Source organism: Carcharodon carcharias, chromosome 5, assembly GCF_017639515.1.
Source record: "Carcharodon carcharias isolate sCarCar2 chromosome 5, sCarCar2.pri, whole genome shotgun sequence".
In the NCBI taxonomy this organism is placed as follows: Eukaryota; Metazoa; Chordata; class Chondrichthyes; order Lamniformes; family Lamnidae; genus Carcharodon; species Carcharodon carcharias.
Window position 1 is genome coordinate 120,207,730 of NC_054471.1, and position 14,376 is coordinate 120,222,105.

General features: G+C 41.9%; 1 protein-coding gene across 2 annotated transcripts in view; it reads left to right on the forward strand.

Annotated features, from left to right (window-relative positions):
• Window positions 1-3,518: 3,518 nt before the first annotated feature.
• The window catches only part of epb41l2 (erythrocyte membrane protein band 4.1 like 2), a 211,487-nt gene continuing 200,629 nt past the window's right edge, over window positions 3,519-14,376 (forward strand). The window contains exon 1 of one of the 2 annotated variants that reach the window (XM_041187700.1): window positions 3,519-3,650. The gene's annotated coding sequence lies outside the window, so the exon portion shown is untranslated. Of the gene's footprint in view, window positions 3,651-4,007; window positions 4,029-14,376 lie in introns of those variants that run through there. The other variant, XM_041187703.1, reaches the window with a different exon arrangement.

Below are 14,376 nucleotides of genomic sequence, written 5' to 3' on the forward strand. Positions count from 1 at the left end.
AATATAATGCCTTTATTCAAAAAGGGTGGGGGAGGGGGGGGAAGCAGAAAGTAGGAAACTATAGACCTGTTAGTTTAACGTCTGTCATTGGGAACTTGTTGGAATCCATTATTAAAGAAGTAGTAGTGGGGCATTTAGAAAGTCAAAATGCAATACATCAGAGCCAGCGTGGTTTTATGAAGAGTAAATCGTGTTTGACTAATTTTCTAGAGTTCTTTGAAGACGTGACAAGCAAAGTGGATAATAGGGATCCTGTAGATGTAGTATATCTGGGCTTCCAGAAGGCCTTTGATAAGGTGCCACATAAAAGATTAATACACAAGATAAGATCACATGGAGGTAGGGGTAATATATTAGCTTGGATAGAGGGGATTGGCTAACCAACAGAAAGCAGAGAGTCAAGATAAATGGGTCTTTTTCTGGATGGTATGCTGTAACTAGTGGGGTGCCAGAGGGTTCAGTCCTTGGGTCCAAACTATTTACAATCTATATTAATGACTTGGATTCAGGGATAGAAATCGCTTCAAATATATTCAAATAGCTAAATTTGCAGATGACACCAAAATAGGTGGGAAAGTAAGTTGCAATGAAGAAATAAGAAATTTACATATGGATATAGACAGGTTAGGTGAATGGGCCAAAATTTAGCAGATGGAGTTTAACATGGATAAGTGTAAGGTTATCCATTTTGGTTGGAAGAATAAAAAGGCAACATTATTTAAATGGAAACTTCAGATGCTTCAGTGCAGAGGGATCTGGGTGTCCTCATGCATGAATCGCTGAAAGATAGTATGCAGGTACAGTCTAAGTGCATCTTCCTTACCATCCTAACCTGTTTATCTCCTTATCGGCCTAACCTGTTTAAGTCCTCTTGCATGCTTCTTCACAAATTGCCAATACCCTAATTTAATCTATAGAATTACATTTAAAAAGCAAGTTAAAAAAAAAGCCTTGCATTTATATAGTGTTTTCACAACCATTGGACATCCCAAAGTACTTTACTTTTAAGCCAATTAAGTACTTTTTGAAGTGTACTGAAGGAAATGCAGCAGCCAATTTGCACACAGCAAACTCCCACAAACAGCAATGTGATAATAACCAGATAATCTGTTTTTTTTTAAGGATTTTGACTGAGGGGTAAATATTGGCCAGGACACCAGGAATAACTCCCTTGCTCTAACTTGAAATGGTGACCTGGGATCTTTTACATCCACCTGAGTGGGCAGAGGGGCCTCACCCAAAAGAAGGCAACACCAACAGCACAGCACTGCAGTGCCAGTATTGATTTTTGTGCTCAAATTCTTGAGTGGGACTTGCCTTACGACTTTGAGGGAAGAGGGCTACCAATTGAGCCACGGCTGACAAAAGCACATGGAAAACATCTATATGTTTCTGAGTTAAAGATTCAGCTAGTGTTGGTCACAACCCTCAACACAGGAAACATTTCAAATTTGAGTTTCAACTCACTTAACTATCATTCAAGCACATCAGGCACGGCATGGTTAGTACATTGAAATGGGGAAGCTGTTCAATTTTAAATGAGTTTTATATATGACAGAAAAGAAACATAAGTACAGAGAGGTTTACGTGTGGAGGTTATAGTTTAAAAAACACTCAAAATATTGCAATTAAGAGACCAAAAAAAGATTGTTTCCCGTCACACCTACAAATCTGTTAAGCCACGTTGAGCCACCTCTCTCCCACCCTCACAAGCAGCGCAACTGGAAGTACTTGCATAAAAGCAAAAAACTGCGGATGCTGGAAATCCAAAACAAAAATAAAAATACTTGGAAAAACTCAGCAGCTCTGGCAGCATCTGCGAAGAGGAGCACAATTAACGTTTGGAGTCCGTATGACTCTTCAACAGAACTAAGTACTTGCAGTTTAGTGGCGGGAGAACTGTTCAAGCAGAAAGTTTGATGTATAGACATAAAATATGGGAGCAAATTGTAGTCACGTGGAACCTCGACTATACACAAATTTCCGGGATCTTTTAACCCCCTTAATTGTTTTGCGTGTAAATTACACGTATGTTTGGGCAGAAGTGCGGAAGATACTCCAAGTCAACATGCTTGTCGTTTTACCATCACTGTTGTAGCTTATTCCTTTCATATTTTCATCAATTTCTGTTTTTTGTTTTGATTACCAGTTGTTGAAACTGCGTCATGTTAACCTGTTATCATGAGAAAGCCCAGGAGGGCAGCCTAGAAAATAACTTCATTAATGTTACAAGCTATTGGTCACAGTCTCAGAATTTAACCAACGAAACGTATGAATTAAATTCTGCTGGTTGTCGAACATGCTTTTTTATTATTGTATTCATTTTCACTGGAAAGGCCTTTGTGACATGACAAGCAAGTCTCCTGCTTTGCTGCATTGCCCATGGGTATCAAAGACTTGACTGTCAACACGAATTAGCAGCGAAGCGTTCTTTCAGGAATCATATTTAACGTTCCAGTTCAAGGTTTAAATCGTGGTCAATGTAAAACGGTTACAGTGTTGGATTGTTAGGTACAGACAACATAATTCAGTTCATTATAAGATTCAGGGAAAATATGACTTTGCAATTTAGTACCAGTGAAAAGTGTTTGTGGCACTATTTTAATTGTCGGCGATTATGTTTTCGTTTTTCTCTTCTAAATAAGTTTTTTTTGTATTTTCGTTTTTTAATAATCACATTTTACTACAAGTATAATTCTCTACAGGTTCTCCACAGAAGTGGTAGGAGTCGCCAACCACAACGACTATTTTAGACAAAATGGCAAACTAAACAACAGAAATATTGGTGGAATAACAGGACAACAGCAATTGAAAATAAATTATGAATTTAGAGAATTTTGGAAATGAACTGCGGGGAGCGGGAAGCAAACAAGTGTAAATTTAAGCAACTAATTAATTCCAACAACCCAGATTGACGCCCAGGTGCTTTAAACCGGTTTGTTTTTGCTTTTGACAGTTTTGGAGCTGGGATTAAAACACCTCCCAGTCAGGCTTTTACTTTCTTAGGACCCACCACCATAAGCGTTGATTTCTGGTTTCCCTCCCAGGCCAGTTACATACTATGAGCTATCTCCACACGGTGAGGAGCTTCCCACCTCTCCCTGAATGTCTCAATCAAACTGCACTTTCCCACGCCTGATGATTTGATGATTGACAGAAAAATAAACTACTCAGAAAGGAGCAACTTTACAATCGACTAATAACGCCTTGAATAGAAACCAATAATCCTGGCGTCAAGAAGCAGGGACCCACGTCGGTGTAGCAAATGCGATTGTCCAAGGACGGGGGTAGATGATGAATGAGGGGGTAGGAGGCGGGGCTTAGCGCTGAAACAAGCCCTTCTTCCTCCTCCTCCTCCTCCTCCTCAGTGAGCCTATCGGACGCTGAGCCCCGCCCCCTCAGTGGGGGGTTGATGTCTGCCGCTGAGCCCCGCCCCCTCAGTGAGGATGTTGTCAGCCGCTGAGCCCCGCCCCCTCAGCCACCGTGGAAACTCAATCAGTTTAGCGCGCGCTCGAGGGAAATTTCAAGTGTGGAGTGAGTGCGCGCGCGGTGTGTTTACCGCTGTCGGCACCGAGAGAGGGAGCGACCCCCCGGGCAGGCGGGTAAACCAAAACAGCAACACCGGCAGGAGAGCTAGCGGCTCCGAACAGGTAACCGGCGGGGATCGGGCTGACGGTAGATTTGAGGACGGGTTGCCGGTGACGGGATGTGGGAGAGCGGTGGCGGTGCTACCGCACGGAGCCAGTCTCTCCGGGGGGCTTTACTCCCGCTGTCTGTCTTTCCCCTGCAGCGCTGGCGCCATTTTGAGCGGAGATTCTTGATTTTTACTGTTTTTTTTCGGTTTTATTTTCATCTACTCTTTCCCCCTCCCCACCTACTAAAATGGAAGAGTTAGGATTCCGTGTCTCGAATTGCCAAATAGTGAAAAGCGGAAAAATCCTCCCCCTCCTCCCTAAAGAGTGTGTATCCACCATCCAACTCCTCCATCTGAACTGTGTTTAAAGAGGGGATGGTGAGTTTTTTCTAAAGTAAGTGTTAGTTGTTTTTCTTTCTGAGCGGATTTCTCTATCATTTTGCCGCTGGCTCTGTAACGGTGTCTTGTCAGTAGCGGCATGTAGAACAGTCAGTTAATCCGCTTTTAAAGACCCGCGTCTAATATTTATCTTGCCCACATTCTCGCTGAGATTGGCAAACCACGATTAATTGCAAAACACTTGGGGATTTTTAGATGAAATTCTTGTCCTGTTGTGCACTCTTAAATTCCGTGTTTGCTGTCCTGCGATTAGACAGTGTAACAGCTTGTAGGTACAGATTTACTGAAGCTGATAGTGTTCGTGCAAGAAAAAACGCTGGATTAAAAAAAAAATCCTTTTTGGCGGATAGATGAAGTTTCGCTACAGTGATAAGTAGAATAAAGCAATTTTTAAAAAGTGAGTCTCTGTGTTGTTGAAATGCGAATCCGATTCCACATTTTTCTAGTGACTAGTTGACTCCAAACCGAGTCTCGTTCCTTGGCTCCTGAACTGTGCTATTTGTTCATCACTTTCATACAGTTATTTGGTCCAGACAACTTGTTGCTCTTGGATTTTGTTTCATCATCTCGTGAATGTACTCCTCAAAGAACTGCGTTGTCTTTATTGATACATTTCCCGCATTCAATTTTAAGCGTTGAACCTACTTTTTGTTCCACGGTGAAGCTTATTACGTTTTGTTCGCATTATGCAGTACACATGTTGTTCAACAACAGATGTTTTCATTCCGATTGCAATTTTGTTTACAGGGGATGAGATTAATAGACGATGTATTCGGCACAAGACTTATTGAGGTCAGGTTGAGAGAGAAACTGTGACATTATTTTATTGAAGGGATTCGAGAATGTTTTTGTCACTGTAGATGTTGATGTGTACTCATACATTTACAGAATTATAGTCCTGCTCCTTCTGATGTATCACGTTGGCTGCTTTTTAACAGCATCAACTTGTTTTTTTTACAAAGGTTTTAACAGCAACACCACCCATATCACTTCACAGGAGCAGTGGAAGAAAAAAAAATAGTTTAGAAGCTACATGTGCTTTGAAGGTTCTGGACGCTGGGTAGAGAGGGAGCATAGCAGAAGGGCTTGGAAGATTCCACACTGCAGCTTTATGGTGGCTGTAAGTTCAGAAACTGATAATGAATTGGAAGGCTTGGAGAACAGGAGCACATAGCAGACCAGAGTCAAAAGAGTTTAGGTGCAGTTTGAGACTTGAAGTTATGGAAGTAGAGGGTGGTGAGGCCTTGGAGGGATTTGTGATTGAGGATTTTTAGACCTGTTTGCTGGGGAATGAGGATCCTGTGAAGATCAACAATCTCAGGAATGATTGGTGGGGTGGGATTTGATATGCAATATGTTGCAAGCGGTAAAGTTTGGGATGAGATGAAGCTCACACGGGATTGAGCTTGTGAGTTTAAGTTGACTCCGGGGGTGGCAAGTGTGGATGAAATAGGAGTGGAAATTGGTGCTCTCGCTAATGTCAGGACTTTGAAGCTTAAATTAGTTGAAATAAAATGTGTGGTTACATATTATCATTCAATCCTGAGAGGTAGCTGTAGAGAGCTAGAACCAAAGTTTGTGAAGGGACAAATAACTTGATCTTGGTCTTGCCATTGCTCAGCTAGGCATTGTTTTGTTAATAGCACAGTGGTAATTGAGAGGTGGTGAAGAAGTAAATCTTAGTGGTTGTCAGGATTCTTATGGAAGCTGTCTGCATGCTTGTGTCCGAGCAGAGTGAAAAGGCTCAAAGAAAAATTGTACCCCCACCCTAACCCCACTGTCAACTTTGTGTTCTTCTCAGAATAGTAAAACAATGGAAGTTCTCATTATTTAATGGGGTGGGAGGGTTAACAAATGAGCAAGCTTGCATTTTCTTCTGCTGAAACTATTCTGAAGTATATGTAGGTATCATGTAAGTACTACTTTATGTTTCTTCACACAAGTCATGTATTTTATTATGCTTTTATGCACATTATGTCAATGAAAATGTGATTGGATCTGTGTTGAATGAAAATGTTTTAAAATTTAATAATCAATTGTCTGGCTATGCGCATACAAGCTGTTACATTGTCTGATTGCAGAACAGTCAAAATGGAATTTAAAAATGCATGAGAGGACAAGAATTTCATCTAATGGCCCCAAATAAAGTTGTTTTGCAGTTAATCATGTTTCACAAATCTCAGCATGAATGTGGGTGAGGCAAATATTAGACACAGGTCTTTAAAGGCAGATTAACTAACTGCTGTAGAACCAAGTGTTGTATTTAGGCACAGTGGCTGAGAAAATATGGGATAATTGGAGCCAGGTGCACAAAGATAATTTGATCCACAATTTAAAATCATATATTCTATCCTTATTCTTATGTAATACTTCTCTATGTCTATTTTGGAATAACGAAATAGTGAAATGTCAGCTAACCTGACTAGAGTCATTTGGAGTTTGGGAGATTCTCTGCAGTACAGACTGCAGAGCTGTCATCAGTGATCATCTTTATTTACTGCCCCCTTCACCCCAACCACCCAAACCACTGGAGCAGTGATGCACCCACCCGACATTATTCTCACTTTTTCAGAAAAAGGGAGTGAATGATAAGGTCCTAAATTATTAGTCAGCCTGAAGGCCAAGGAGCTGCAAAGCATTCCTTGAGCTTAAAGGCAAAATACTGCAGATGTTGGAAATCTGAAACAATAACAAAAAATGCTGGAAAAACTTGGCAGGTCTGACAGCATCTTGAAGAGAAAGACAGAGTTAATGTTTCAAGTCCATATGACCCTTCTTCAGAGCTCCCTTGAGTTTCATTGTTTTTAGTCTTCTATATGGTTCCAGAGCTGGGAGTAGGACATAAAATTTGTGGTATGTGGCAGGGAGCTTGGAGTTAAACATGCACGTAGAAAGGTGTTGTTAGTGAAATGGTCAGTTAATCTGTGTTTGGCCTCTCTAATGCAGAGACATAACTGAACTGTGTATATCTTGAGGAAGGTTGTCAGAAAACAGGGTGGGTGAGGAGGTTAGTGGCCAGGTGTTGCATCTCCTGGACCATCCACGGGATGGGATGGTCGTGAGGGATCCTCAGCTGAGGAATTCGGAGTAAATTTCCAAACATCAAGTGTGGATGGTGATATAGTAGCAGATATGACAGAGACTGGGAAGCTGGGAGAAGGGAATTGGGTGCTTGCAAATTTGATTTGATAATGCTACAATGAAGCATCCTGAGACATTTTACAATGTTAAAAAACACTATAAATGCAAAACAAAAACAGAATTACCTGGAAAAACTCAGCAGGTCTGGCAGCATCGGCGGAGAAGAAAAGAGTTGACGTTTCGAGTCCTCATGATCCTTCGACAGAACTTGAGTTCGAGTCCAAGAAAGAGTTGAAATATAAGCTGGTTTAAGGTGTGTGTGTGGGGGGCGGAGAGATAGAGAGAGAGAGAGAGAGATGTGGGGGGGGGGTGGTGTGGTTGTAGGGACAAACAAGCAGTGATAGAAGCAGATCATCAAAAGATGTCAACGACAATAGTACAATAGAACACATAGGTGTTAAAGTTAAAGTTGGTGATATTATCTAAATGAATGTGCTAATTAAGAATGGATGGTAGGGCACTCAAGGTATAGCTCTAGTGGGGTTTTTTAAAAAATTTTTTTATAATTGAAATAGGTGGGAAAAGGAAAATCTTTATAATTTATTGGAAAAAAAAGGAAGGGGGAAACAGAAAGGGGCTGGGGATGGGGGAGGGAGCTCACGACCTAAAATTGTTGAATTCAATATTCAGTCCGGAAGGCTGTCAAGTCCCTAGTCGGAAAATGAGGTGTTGTTCCTCCAGTTTGCGTTGGGCTTCACTGGAACAATGCAGCAAGCCAAGGACAGACATGTGGGCAAGAGAGCAGGGTGGAGTGTTAAAATGGCAATCGACAGGGAGGTTTGGGTCATTCTTGCGGACAGACCGCAGGTGTTCTGCAAAGCGGTCGCCCAGTTTACGTTTGGTCTCTCCAATGTAGGGGAGACCATATTGGGAGCAACGAATGCAGTAGACTAAGTTGGGGGAAATGCAAGTGAAATGCTGCTTCACTTGAAAGGAGTGTTTGGGTCCTTGGACGGTGAGGAGAGAGGAAGTGAAGGGGCAGGTGTTGCATCTTTTGCGTGGGCATGGGGTGGTTCCATAGGAGGGGGTTGAGGAGTGGGGGGTGATGGAGGACGCCTCAACTATAAATGCAAGTTGTTTGAAGGAAGTGGAGTGGCAGAAAATTAATCCAGATATTTGTGGGAGTCAGTGGGAGTGTAATAGATGTCAGTGGAAAACATCAAGTCTGGAAAGGCAAGAGTTAGAAATTGACTTTGTAAAAGTAAAGAAAGACATGATTTAAGAGATATCCTAGATCATGGTGAAAGTAGAAGGCAACACTGACACAAGTGATCAGAGTAATGGAAAGCGAGGGTACTGAGCAGGACTGGAAAATAGAATGCTCCAAATGTATGACAAAAAGTCAGGTATAACTTGGAAACATGCAGATTAATAAACATTCAAAATCCTCACTTATATTAAAAGAAGGATTCTGTTTCTTGTGGCACTCTTCTGTGAAATTACTCTTCCCCAGTGTACCTCTTGCCACCTGAAAAAAAAATTCCCGGCTAATCCTGATGCTCACAGCAAGCAAGGACCCTGCAGGAGTGCAATTTAAAGGGGTCAGCTCTGTACAGGTTAGTGGCTGGTTTGCCTTTTTGGGATACTGGTTATCTTCTGGGTTGGTCTTTTGGCTATGTTTTCCATTGCCGCAGTGAATTCTCACTTCAGAGCAACTTTTTATACTGGTACTGCACTGTTTTTGCCTACCTTGAAAACAGTTATATTCCAGCTTTGGATGGACTGGTAGGCCCGTCTTTGTGGGTGTAAGATGAGGGGAGGTAACAAAGAAGTCAGGAGAGAGAGCAGTAGTAGCTTGGGAGAACGGCTGGTAGTGTTCAAGGAAGGTACTACCCAGGAGGCCTTAACTACACTGTTTTTGAGGTAACCTTGTCATACCTCAACCTCTTGGGCACTGTACACATTGCACCTCTGTGTTTCACTTGCAGCAGTTCAACTAGAGCCTCAGACTTGGATGTAACAATCCTGCTGTTGCTATCAACATTACTGTGATTCTTAACTTTTACCCCAGGGTTCGTTCCAGACTACAGTTGAGTTAAGCAATATCTCTCATTTAGCTGCTTCGTATAGGTCTATACCAGGAGGAACATGTACATCACATTCCCAATGAACGGAATGAAACAGATCAGAATGAGAACACCTCAGGCTTTGCTTTCATTGCAGACTTCCCCTGGTCTAAGATGCTGTAAATGGCATTTGCATTGCTTCGCATGGTCCCTAGTATATTTCTCAATACAAAAGAATACCACTCCCAGAATTTGTGAGTAGAAGCAGCATATGATGCAAACAAGAGCGACAGAATATTCGGTGCAAAGCCCCAACACAGACTGGAGCTGGAATCTTTCATAATCTGAGCCATTGTGCGCAAGCTTGCTGGCAGGCTGCCCAGTGCTCCTGCCATTTCTGGTCTATACTCATCAGACACCTTTGGTACACTGGACCCTCAAAGTGAAATAGAAACAAGAATGTTCATGTTTAAAAAAAGGAGAACTTAAACTCTGTGATATCTGCTGCATTGCCAGTTGCCATGGCTACATCTCACTCCTGCCCATGATGGCCAGCACATTGTCTTCCAGGCAAGGGCTTGCAGGCAAACTCTGCCTCATATGGTCATGGCCTCCTGCTGCCTGTTAGCTGTGACTTTCTTCTGTACGAAGAAGGGAGTGTGTTGGTAACAATCTTGTGATGTGATTTTAGAATGGACCTGTCATACAATAGCAAAGATGCTTTGTGGAAGGTGAGAGGTTTGGGTAAGAGAGAGACAGAGGATTAGCAGCCAGAATGCAGTGTGGTGCAATGATTTTTAGAAAGTAAAGAGAAGCAAGGGAAGGAAGTGTTGAGTGTGGTGTGATTGTAGATGTGAGGAGAGAATAATTGAGGTGAGAGGTAACATTTGCTGAGACATGAAGCCTTTATCCAAAATTGAAGCCAGGGTTCTTGGAGCTAAGTTCTGAGCATTAATTTCCTCAACCAACTCTTCGCATTGGCATAGGTATTGCCTGGAGGGCAGTGGACTATCAAGATCTCCTTTCTCCCATCTACTTTCTGGACCAGGGCTCCATCATTTCTGGACCTCTTGCAGCTATTTGTCAACTTTCAAAATTACCCTGGTGTCTGCTGCCCACTCAAACGTCACACTTAAGAACTGCTAGCTGTCTTTTCAAATGTCATCAGAGAAGCCTGGTTCTCTTTCCCCCAACATCCCCCAAACACTTGTACAGCCAACAAACAGTATAAGAAATGTTGTCAGCGCGCCTCACCCATAATAAGCTGTCAGGAAAGATTTATGGTTGCCAAGCCTACACGACCATATATATGAAATAGGTGAGATTGAATTTGTAGGTCCCTGGTTTTTACTTCTTTGATCTCTCTCCTTGGCCATTTTGTTGACCATTGTCATTTCTGCTATTTAACCATCTCTTGTTTTCCACTTTGAACAATTTATAAATTATTCTCTCTTTCTATTTTCTTTTTCTCTTCCCCTCTCCTTCTGATCCTATTAAATAGTTGTTCATCTGTGTTACCTTCCAGTTCTGATGACTGGTCAATTACTGAAATGTTAATGTGTCTGTTGTCTCCATGGTTGCTGCCCAGCCTGAGTTTTTCCAGCATTTTTAGTCAAATTTTCATTGTATCTGGACTTCTGAACTTGTACCATTAGTAATTCATCTGGTGTTATATAGGTCTGTCACTGTTACAATTGGGACAGTTTGTTGATTTGGTGATTAATGATGTGTCAAACAAGCAGTACATTGGACCAGCATTAAATTATATTGGTTTATGTGAGATTTTCTTCTCATGGATTTATAGTATTCAGGCTCCAGCTCAGACTGATAGCTGCAGTTCAGTTTTCAGAAACATAGTACTCTTTATGTTGCTTGACTGAAACTGTCAATAGTGGTGCTAGGGATGGAGCTCTGAACAGTACTGTTAACAGTTAAAGGGCCGAAACTTCCGAGCTCTAGGGCGTCATATTGGCGTGAGTACGCCAAAGGTGTGCTAGGAACCCTCTCTTGGAAGTTCACAGGTAAGGTTTGCACGGCAATTGTCTGGAAGTGCAAAGCCCAATCGCCCTGCACTGAGAACTATCTGAAAATGGGATTTAAATCACAAACTTCGAATGATTCCGATTGGGTTACACCAGTGGTTACCTGACAAAGTTAGAAGAATTAAAACCTCTTCTAACTTCTGAATAACGAGTGTACAGGCCCACAGGACTCCGCCGACATCCTTGATTGTCTCCCCCGCCTCCCCCAAGGCCTGGTCCAGCCCAGCTCCCAACCCCAAGCTGTTCAGCCCCACACCCTTCAAATCCTACTCACTTAGCTTATACACCTACCTTCACCCCTGGCTGGGCAAGGACCTTTAAACTTCAACTGACCTTTAACTTACCTGGTTTACGGCAGCTAGTGCTGTAAAAAAGGGGGCGTGGCCTCCTTCCCTTTGTCAGAGCCATACTCAACACTAGACCCTATGCGTGCCCTACCCAGATCTCACCAGGACTGAGTTGGAAGGTTGGGTGAGACAGAATGGAAAACAAATTAAGGTAAACAAATGAGGAGTAGAGTGGCAATCTGACGCTGATTGCCAATCTGAGGAAGTTCAGGGCCAACCTTTTCAGAGCACTGATTTTAAGATTCAGGTGCTTGGACCTGTAGCAATCCCAGGTGTCTTTGCTGCCATTGGACTTCTGTATTTAGTGACTTGCTATCCTGTGACTTTCTGTTGTCTTGTATGTAATGTGGAATGTTTATCTTTTTATTTTGTGTACTAGGCACTGTCTGGGATCTTAGATGGGTTTTCCTGGAAGTCTTAACATCTGCAGGAGAACTCCATACAAGAACCCCTGAAAGCCAATTATTTAGAGAGTGGGTGGGAGGAAATGCTGGTCTCAGCTACCAGAAATTAATGTAAATGTTTTAAGACGTGTCCAGCAGAGCCATTGAACCCTCAGAACACCTTAGAAGTTGAGTTTGGGACTCCATAGGGTATCAAATTCAAATAGTGAGAGACTGCTTCAGGGTATCTCTTCTTTGCTCTGAAGTCAGGTTGCGTTCTGATTCTGTGCTTACAGTAAATCTGTGCGTAAATGCATCCTGATTAAATTTACTGACAATGCTGAGCTCTACAATCAACAATTTGGAGTTGTAACTGTTTTATTTTGATACAAATGTGGTTTGAAATAGAAACTAATTTGGAAAGAAATGTTTATAGTTGCTCGGCATGTACATGACTGGGTCCAATTATTCAATAAGTATAGGGAAAGTAATATTACTGTAGCTTGTCATTATGCCATAGACTTTTTTGCTGTACAGCTTTAAGTCTCCATCCTTTATCCTTTCATCATTACTATCCTCACCACATCTCGACATACCTACCTCAAAACAGCAAAAGACACTTTTTAGAAACAATTATTGAATGCTGGCAGAAGCAGTTGAAAGTGATAGTTAACACTTTTTTTTTTGCTGATATTTTAATCTAAATTTTAGAGGTAGCATCATGACTGTTTGGAAAGACACCCAAGAACAAACTTAACTATCCGTTTTTGTATATTGAATATTCTATTTGAAGGCCAATTAAGTGATCTAAATAGCTGATTTATACTGCAGCAATGACAGAAAAAATCAATATCTGATTTGATACAGCGCTAAAGAGGTCTATAGTATTAAATGCCAACAGCTTTAAAGTGTTTTCTAACCTTTGCGTTGGTATGTAGAACAATTTGTATAGCAAAGCTGAATTGGCTAAAAATTCTTGATTTCCTAGACAATTATCTGCTCCTTAGCCCCCATCAATGGCATTCTCAGGTTCCTTCTGCACTTGTGCTTCCAATGTATCCAGTTTCAGAAAAGGAGAGTTTGTGTCTTGGTTTCATTTGTTTCTCATTGAATGGGGAGTTGGATGCCCCTCTGCATCTTGAAGCACCTCCACATCACTTTCTAAGTATATTTACTGAAAACTAATTATGAAGACTCGTTTCCCTTCCTCATTGAATCATCGGGTCACAGAATGGTTTCATCATAGAAGGAGGCCATTCATTTGACCTGTCGTGTTCCTAGAAAGAGCCTGGAATGAACAACTCAGCTAGTCCACCTGCTCCACTACCCCCACACTATTTCCTTGTAGCCCTGCAAATTGTTTCTCTTCAGGTGCTTATCCAGTCCCCTTAGAAAGCCTTGACTGAATTTGTCTCCACCACACACTCAGGCACTGTATTCTTGATCCTAAGCACTTGCTGCACAAAAAGAAATGGTCGTGGCCCCTGGCTCTCAAACCTTCCACCAATGGGAACAGTTTCTCCCTATCTGCTCTGTCTAAACCCTTCATGATTTTGAACACCTAATCAAGTCTCCTTTCAGCCTTGCCTAGGATGAACACCCCCCAGCTTCTCTAACCATATATCTGAATTCCTCATACCTGGAACCATTCTGCTCCCTGCCGAAAGCCTTCGCATCCTTCCTATTGTGCAGTGGGCACAATACTCTAGCTGAGGTTGAACCAGTGTTTTGTAAAGATTCATTGTAACTTCATTGCTTTTGTACTCCATGTTTTTATTTATAAAGCCCAGGATCTTGTATGCCTTTTTCACCACTTTCTCAACTAACCTTGCCACTTTCAGTGATTTGTGCACATATATCCTGTGCAGTGATCCTGCATCCACTTTCAAATTGCAACCTTTATTTTATAGTACCTCTCCTCGTTATTCCACCAAAATGTGTCACTTCTCTGCATTAAATTTCATGTGCCATATATCTGCCCATTCCACCACTCTTATCTATGCCCTCTTAAAGTGTATCACTACCCTCCTTACATTTCACAATACTTCCAAGCTTTGTAACATCTGGAAATTTTGAAATTGTGCCCTGTACACCCACCCTCTCTTGGAACTCCTTAGTTCAGCCTTCAGTCAGCCCTCTATGTTCTTGGCCTTACCTGAAAACACTCAGCAATTTCCACTCTGTGTATCTTAAATTTCCTTTAAATGTTGAGAGAGTAACTGACTTGGATAAGTTTCCTGTCTTTGTTCTTAAAAGCAGCTCCCATAAAATTATAGACCTACATGACTTGGCAATGCCACTGCTTCCTGGAACCTGGGTTTAATGCTCCAGAGAGCAATTAGCAGGAGCCTCACCAGCTGTACTTGTGAAACATAAGTACACCTAAGTCACTACAAAGAGGTGTTCTTTGTGTGCTGAAGAGTT